This window comes from Henckelia pumila, chromosome 2 (assembly GCF_033568475.1).
Source record: "Henckelia pumila isolate YLH828 chromosome 2, ASM3356847v2, whole genome shotgun sequence".
In the NCBI taxonomy this organism is placed as follows: Eukaryota; Viridiplantae; Streptophyta; class Magnoliopsida; order Lamiales; family Gesneriaceae; genus Henckelia; species Henckelia pumila.
In genome coordinates this window covers 167,771,224-167,780,437 of record NC_133121.1, presented here as the reverse complement: position 1 = coordinate 167,780,437, position 9,214 = coordinate 167,771,224, and the positions used below count along the sequence as shown (strand labels likewise).

Below are 9,214 nucleotides of genomic sequence, written 5' to 3'. Positions count from 1 at the left end.
ATCATAGGCTATCAAAATGGTCTCAAAACATGAATCGACGGCATAGCGATTGAAAATCGGTAGCCGGCATAATATCAAAACCATTCTAACTTCATATGCAACTTTTAATCAATTCATATCAGTCATAAACCATCGAAAACCAGCATAATCATAAACTATACAAGTCTAAATACCTGCTGGAATCATAACAAAGACAAACGATAGCCGTTCATTGATTCGGTTTTGAATATACAAAGTATAAACGTTCAAGAACATGCACAAGACATAAAAATCTGATTTCTGAAATATTTCAATCTTCAAAACATGCCGAAATAAATAGAAACTTACACCAAATCGAAGTTCTCGTCGCAAGGATTCCAGAACTATTTTCGGAATTGAAATCGGACAATCGGATCAAAAGTTACGGGGTTTTGAAAATCAAAAATCAAAAGAAAAACGAAGATCTCGGCTTCCTCTGTTCAACTTTCTGAATTGCATATGCGAAGTACACGTGCAAGTAAATGACTAAGCAAGGAAATCAGATTTATTCAAGCCAAATTGCATTTTAGTCCCTTAATTTTTCAGTATTTACAATTCGGTCCTCGGCCTTTATTTTAATTCAATTTCAATCTTAAATAATTTAAGAATATTAGAATTTAAATCAAAACTCTACATATTTCTAAATTAAATATACTCGAATTAAAATTAAATAATCTCGAATTAACTTAAATAATCCCGGGCCTTACACGATGGATGACCAGCAGGGTTTTGTCTAGGCTTTTGTTTCTGTTGTATTTGAGTTAATACACTGGATTATTCGATATGGTTGTATATCAATACTTTAATTGTTGTTTTAGATTTCCGATGTTATTTTTCTGTTTTATTTGATTAAGTTAAATGCATGCTTAAACTTTTGATTAGTAAGAGATCATGACGCAGGTCACTACAGATCTTCTGCACCTTAGGATACATAAATTTTTGAAACACATAGTCGCCCATGAATTTTCTATATCTTAGGATTCAGTCGCCCGTGAATTTCATGTACCATGGGTTTCATGAGATCAAAACTACATATATCTATATATTATTATTATTATTATTATTATTATTATATGAGATAAATCCTTTAGAGAAACTAAATTTTATAATTTTAATGATCTCAAAATTTACCCTTATTATTCTTCAAATACACGATAAAAAATCTCTAAATTAATATCTGATAAATTAATTATCTCTCTAAAATAATAGTCTCGACTTGGACCAATTTATTAAATCACTAATTTCGATAAACTAATAAAATAATAAATTTTCAGAAGACACATATATAAATATATGGTCCCGTCAATATCATAAATTAATAATCATCTAAAATTACAAAATATAACTAGAAAAAATTAGTTAAATGTGATTCTATTGTTAGTTGTTTTTTTTCTTAAAATTCAAATCTAATTGAAATGTGATTCTAATTGAATTTCATCTCTAACATTTCGCATTACATCCAAATACTCTGGTGTTGCATCCTCAAATTGTAACAAAAAATTTTGAATGGTTTTTTTCCTATGAATATATGCTTCATTTCGCAGAACTAGTTCCACATATATCATATATCATCATCAACTTTATCATCGCTGTCATTTTTAATTGCACTACCTGTATTTTCTTCCAAGCTTTGCACTTGTCAACATATCCATTTTACTTGGATAATATGGAGACATTTTTCAGTAAATAATAAGAAAACTTCTAGTGTTACATCAATTTAATTAGTATATGTATTAGTTAGATTGAAAATCCGTTCTTTAAAATAATAAATTAGTAATTTATCGATTAATTAATATATTTATAAATTAATAAAATTTTCTGGCCCCAACATTATTAAATTTGTAAAGGTTTTACTGTGTCTAATAATTAAATGACAAAAAGTAAATTACTCACTAAAAAACTTACCACATTCTCTCCTCATGAGTCGTGACTAGCACATCATCCTAAATCCTAATTATCACCATCTCATTACCCTGATATGGAAGAATTTATAAATAAATTCAAGCTTACAAAAACATATGTGCTCGATGTACTAATATATATATATATATATATATATATATATATATATATATATATATATATATATGTGTGTGTGTGTTCAATATGTTAAATAAATATATTTTGAACGTATCAAGTTTTTTTTCGATCAAGTAATTAACTCGTTCAAGTAGTTCGAGTCGAACTCGAACTTGATCTCGATATTTTTTTCCAACCGTATTCAAGCTAAAAATTTTAATTTTTTCCCGCATATAATATATATATATATATATGTATGTATGTATATATATATGTACATATATATTAGTTTATATATTAAGTGTGAGAGGAGTTTGATATGTTATTAGTATGACCTCATCTTTTTGTAACTCTTTGATATTTTCTTATTTACGGCCAAAATGTCACCCACTTTTGTAGCATTTGATTTTTTTTTAATTACGAAAATTTAACCCACGATTTTAAAATTGATATACATTTATTTCCCTTTGAAATTGTCTATAAAAATGATACATTTTTTGCATGACCCTTTTTTTTTTGTTCAGTAGGTGTGGTCTTTTTCTTCTTATTCCATTTTACCTTTTTTTTTTTAAAGAGAAAATTACATTTTATGTTTATCTTTTTGTAATTTTAGTCTATATTACATAGTTAGTTTGCAGTACTAGTCATATATATATATATATATATATATATATATATATATATATATATATATATACAAGATAAAGAAATTAGAATGAAAAGATTTTATTTCTTATCTTGGTGATATACATATATATATGTGGAAGATAATGAGACATTTGATTTATGGAAATCAAATTATTATCTAAATTGATAACTAATAAATAATGATAATATGATTATCATTTAAGTTATTATTAATATATATATATACATATATATATATATATGATTAAAGTGAAATCATTATGTTAATCAATAATTGATAATTAATAATAATTTGTTAATGATAATATGATTATCATTAAGTTATTATATTTATTAATTAATCTATATATATATATATATACGTATGTATATCAAAAAGGAAATATATATTTGATTTGTGAAATCAAATATTTTATATTAAGTAATGATTAATGATAATGAGATTATCATTATATTATTACTAAATATAAGTTTATACATAAATATATGGATGCAATATATACGAGAGAAGGATTTGAATTTTCGGTGAGTGCAGACTTGGAATTCGAATTGTCGGATTTCAATTCTCGAAATTTTCTTCTCAAAATTGAAATTTGGTTTTTCGTTTTCTTAATACACTCTATATATCATTTCGACCGTGGTTTCGATACGATATTAGATTTCTTGTTTGTATAATTCGAATAGTTGTCTGGTGCCAATTATTCGTGGTAGATCCAATTGGTGGTGGACCGGATTTTTGGCGGTTGCGGCAAAGTCTATAGTTGGAGTAAGATTGGGACAAGACAGGAGTAACCATCCATGACTGAAAGTCGTGTGGTAATCTCTTTTCATGTGTTTAATATTTTATGCATGTTATTTTATGAATCAAAGACAACCCACGATTCTCTCCGGGATCGGTAGATCAAAAAATTTTATAATTCCGCTGCGTATTCGATGCGGGTTCCGGAGAAACCCAACATATATATATATATATATATATATATATATATATATATATATACTTTTTAATTATAATAACACGGGATTTGGGGATAAAATTCAGTAAACAAATTAAAAGGCATGAAAAAAGCAGGTCCGTTAAACGGATTCAAATATTACAGTGACTGATCGATCTTCATCTACATGTATTTGAAAGTTATAATAATAAAATATGTACCACCAAACATATTAATTAAATATACATTTCAGATCCTAAATGATTAAAGTCCCAAGAGAGAAATATAAAATATTTTTCAGGTCCTAATGACACACGCAAAAAATAAAAATTAATTAATAAATGTTAAAGAGCAAATACAGCGAACCTCATTAATTAAGAAGTTGTTTTCTTCGTGCGGCTCTGCGACTAAAATAAAATAAAATAAATAATTCTCGAATAATATTATATTTTAAATTGCATATACGTACATTTCCGTAGAAAAGAGTATTGTAAAAGAAACAAAAGAACACCAACCTAATAAAATCATGCATGCACGAACTGAAGGTGACAGCTACGAAAGCGCACCCACATGCTGAAACATATTTAGGAAGAGCAAAAAAATGATAAGCAAACGACGATTGAAATTAGGACCGAAGTTCGAACGGGGTGGGTCGATACTACAGTGACCATATACCCTAGAGAATTTTGCTTACCTTCAATGAAACGCATTACTATCAGATCAGCAGAAGAAAGTCTAAAAACACAAGACCGGCCATATATCAAAACAAATTAATAACAAACAGTAATTAACTTCTAAAGTTAATACACACATATATATATATAATTAATAAAGTACGTACCGTTGATCACGGCCAATATATTTCCTCGCGCCCTGTTTGTTTCCAGAAACAATTATCCTACGAACACAAGTCCCAAAACACAGACCAATTAATTCATTGTTTTTGAGAGAGAAGGCGGCAAGCAATAATAAAGACTCTGCACAATTCTCACCTAATTATCGGAGACATATTTGCGTTTGATTATTCACCAGATGTCTTGCGCCGAGAGCCTTTAGTTTCTCGTCCTGCTTGCCAAGTACATAGATTCATTATTTATTTATTATATAATTGTAATTATCAAATTAATCTCTTTGTGTATCTTTATCTATATCTATATTTTATGTGAATCTTTTTTTTTTTTTTAAAAAAAACTTATCTTAAATTATCTCATTATTACCTCAATTTATAAGTAGGACAACACGATTAGTTATTTATCATTATAAAGTGACAAAAAACACAAAATTTACCCTGAAATTTAAAAGTAGTGACAATATCCATCATATTTCAAATTTTAAAATGAAAAATGTTGCATTATCGTATTTAGCAGGTCATTCTGTTCGTTTTGACTTTTAATTAAACGGATGGACCAATTGCGGAAAAACGACAAAAATCGAGGGACTAAATTGGGTCGATATAAAAATGGAGGACCAAATTAGAAACGAGGTCTAAAATGAGGGACCAAATTGGGAATTATCCCATTTTTTATTCTTCGGGACAGTCATTAAAAAATATTAATTTTTATGTTAAAAATATTATTTTTCATAGTAAATATAGACAGAATCAACGCGTCTCATGAATAAAGATGCGTGAAACCGTTTTATAAAAAAAAACCCATAAAAAAGAAGTGTAAAACAAGAAATAGGAGAGGAGAGTAGAATAGTAAAAAGAGCACAGACTATTACATTTTTGTAACATTGTGAGCCAATGAGCAAACATAGGATACGAAATTAATAAAGATCTCAAATCAACACACATGCATATAGAACAAACCACAGCTTATTCTTCCTAGACCCGAGTATTACCATTCGAGAATATATAAATCAAACATTGGGAAAAAAATTGGTTTTTGAAGCCAGAACTTAACTTTTCATACGATGAAATTTCTCATTCCCTTTCCCTACAAAAAATAATGTTGTAACATTGAGTTATATATGCAGACACCATGTTTTCTTGACCATTTTTTTATTTGGCTTCACATATTGCTATTGGTTTTTATTTAATATTTTATTTCTCATTTCCTCAATCTCATTTTACCTTTCCACTTATTATACCCCACTACCTACCCACGTCTTCTTCCATATTTTCTTAAACAAAAAAACTATATCAATTAACTAACACACTAGACACTAACTCCAAGTATCCTCATGGATTTTCAATTTCATCATATTTTTCATTTGACTTATAATTTTTCAAATGATTTTTTTTCAATAATTTGGTGGTAAGAAGTAATAAGATAGTGATTTTAGGAGAAAATATTTCGTTATACACGCAACGCATGTGTCAAATTTACTAGTATATATAAAAGATCACATGAAAAGAAGACAATAAAATCATTGTTTACCTAAATAAAAATATTTTATAAGAATTCAACACATACCATATTAATATTATTTTTTAAAATTTAAACACATAATAAAAAGTCTCGTTTATATATAATTAAAATGTGAAAGTTTAATTTTAAAAATTTAAAGTATACTAAGTAAAAATAAATAAATATTTGTTAACAAAAATCAAAATTTTACAAAATAAATATTAATGATGACAATATGTTTTAAATATACATTTTTTTCAAACATAAAATATTTTTCGAATGAACTCATCTAGGTTTGTTAATATAATTGAAAAACCGTCATAAATCCAAACAAATTAAAATAATTCAACAACTGATATAACAACTTTGTAATTAAAAAATAAAATTTATAATAAATAAATAAAAAATAATAAAAATATATTTTTATTTATGTTAACCAATATTTTTATAAATATTTATATAACTGATCAAAAAAATTTCATTTAATGACTCTACTTTTCTTATTTTTGTCTCCTTAATAATTTTTAAAATGGACATCAAAATCAAAATTTAAAATTAAAATCTATCAATTTTGAGATAAAAAAAATCCACAAAAATATTTTTATAAACTTATAATTTATTTATTATAAATGTGAAATTTTGTTTCTCAAAATTGATAAATTTTAATTTTAAAATTCGTTTTTGATGTCCATCAAAAAAATTATTAAGGAGACGAAAATAAAAAAGTAAAGTTATTAAATGAAATTTTTTTGATCGGTTATATTTATAAAAATATTGGTTAACATAAATAAAAATATCTTTTTATTATTTTTTATGAAGATTTTTCAATTATATTAACAAACCTAGATGAGTTCATTTGAAAAATATTTTATGTTTGAAAAAAATATATATTTAAAACATATTGTCATCATTAATATTTATTTGTAAAATTTTGATTTTTGTTAACAAATATTTATTTATTTTTACTAATTATACTTTAAATTTTTAAAATTAAACTTGCACATTTTAATTATATATAAACGAAAATTTTTATTATGTGTTTAAATTTTTAAAAATAATATTAATATGGTATGTGTTGAATTCTTATATAATATTTTTATTTAGATAAACAATATTTTTATAAATATAACTGATAAAAAAAATTATTTAGTCAAAAGTAATGCTAGAATGGGGGGATAATTCTCAATTTGGTCCCTCATTTTAGACCTCATTCCTGATTTGGTCATCCGTTCTTACATCGACCCAATTTAATCCCTCGGCTTAGCAGGTCATTCCGTTCGTTTTGACGTTTAATTAAACGAATGGACCAATTGTGGAAATATGACAAAAATCGAGGGACTAAATTAGGTCGATGTAATAACGAATGACCAAATATGGAATGAGGTCTAAAATGAGGGATCAAATTAGGAATTATCCCATTATCATATATAGCATTTATGAAAATTCTCACATATATGCATACAAAAAATTAATTGACATTAAAAAATAGGGATAACATTCGATAAAATTTCATAGTTTTAATAAAAAATTTGTAACGTTTATGAAAATATTCACATATATTATTTAGACACAAAAAAATTAATTGTAATTAAAAAGTAGTAATATTATCCGATCAAAATTTAAATTTTTGAACCAAAAATTTGTACATTATCATATATAGGATTTATGGAATTTGCATGTCACATATATGTGGACACAAAACATAAATTTAAAAGTAATGATAGCAACCCGTCAAATTTTAAATTTTGAATCAAAATTGGTACATCATCATATATTGCATTTATGAAAATTTTCACATACATAAACCCAAAATTTACCCTGAAATTTAAAAGTAGTGACAATATCCATCATATTTCAAATTTTAAAATGAAAAATGTTGCATTATCATATTTAGCATTTATGAAATTTTTTGCATTTATAAAACCACAAAAAATAAGTGAAATTAAAAGGTAATGATAACATACGTTAAAAATTCACATTTTGAACCAAATTGTGCACACCATCAAATATAGAATTTATAAAATTTTCACATATATATGAACACAAATTAACTGAAATTAAAAATCAATGATAATATTCGATCAAATTTTAAATTTTGAACTAAAAATTGGTGTATTATCGTATATAGCATTTATGAAGATTTTCACATATATATAGACATAAAAAATTAACTTAAATCATGGAAATAATAAAAGATTGGGGGGGGAAAAAAGAGAGAAGCAAAAACAAACATATTAAACATGACATTGCGTTTAGGAAAAAAAATATTGAACCATAAACTTGTCTTTTAGAAATTATTATTCAGCCATAGCCCATGCCCCATAGATTGTTACCCAAAAACATATTAAGTTTATCTCAATCCATTTTCTTCCACAAAATTGATATCTTCTCAACGTTGTCTTGATTGAAGTTGAATACGATAACAAAATTATGATCATCATCCTTCGTGCACTTGACTTTATCAACATGACTTTTTATTTCTCTTTCCTAAAACAGAAAAAGGAAAACAAAATAACAATAATTTTATATACATAATGGTTGATATAAGTAATCGTAATATGAGTATATGATTAGTCATGAGGTGCGTGTTAGAAATTGTTCAAAATTAAATACAAAAATTATTGTGAGACAACCTCACTGGTTAATTTCATGAAACACATTTTTTATTCATTCGGGTCAATCATGAAAAAGTATTAATTTTTATGTTAAAAATATTATTTTGCATAGTAAATATAGACAGAATCAACGCATCTCATGAATAAAGATACGTAAAACCGTTTTATGAAAAAAAAAAAAAAAACCCATAAAAAAGAAGTGTAAAACAAGAAATAGGAGAGGAGAGTAGAATAGTAAAAAGAGCACGGACTATTACATTTTTGTAACATTGTGAGCCAATGAGCAAACATAGGATACGAAATTAATAAAGATCTCAAATCAACACACATGCATATAGAACAAACCACGGCTTATTCTTTCTAGACCCGAGTATTACCATTCGAGAATATATAAATCAAACATTGGGAAAAAAATTGGTTTTTGAAGCCAGAACTTAACTTTTCATATGATGAAATTTCTCATTCCCTTCCCTACAAAAAATAATGTTGAAACATTGAGTTATATATGCAGACACCATGTTTTCTTGACCATTTTTTCATTTGGCTTCACATATTGTTGCTATTGGTTTTCATTTAATATTTTATTTCTCATTTCCTCAATCTCACTACCTACCCTGGCTACCCACGT

The 9,214-nt window shown here is 25.9% G+C and overlaps 1 long non-coding RNA gene across 1 annotated transcript; it reads right to left on the bottom strand.

Moving 5' to 3' along the window:
• Positions 1–3,763: 3,763 nt before the first annotated feature.
• Positions 3,764–4,695, bottom strand: LOC140877130 (uncharacterized). The gene is made up of 5 exons (XR_012149247.1): positions 4,613–4,695; positions 4,462–4,518; positions 4,315–4,355; positions 4,136–4,193; positions 3,764–4,027 (listed from the first exon to the last, which is right to left on the bottom strand). It is a non-coding gene; the product is annotated as an uncharacterized lncRNA (long non-coding RNA).
• Positions 4,696–9,214: the final 4,519 nt, after the last annotated feature.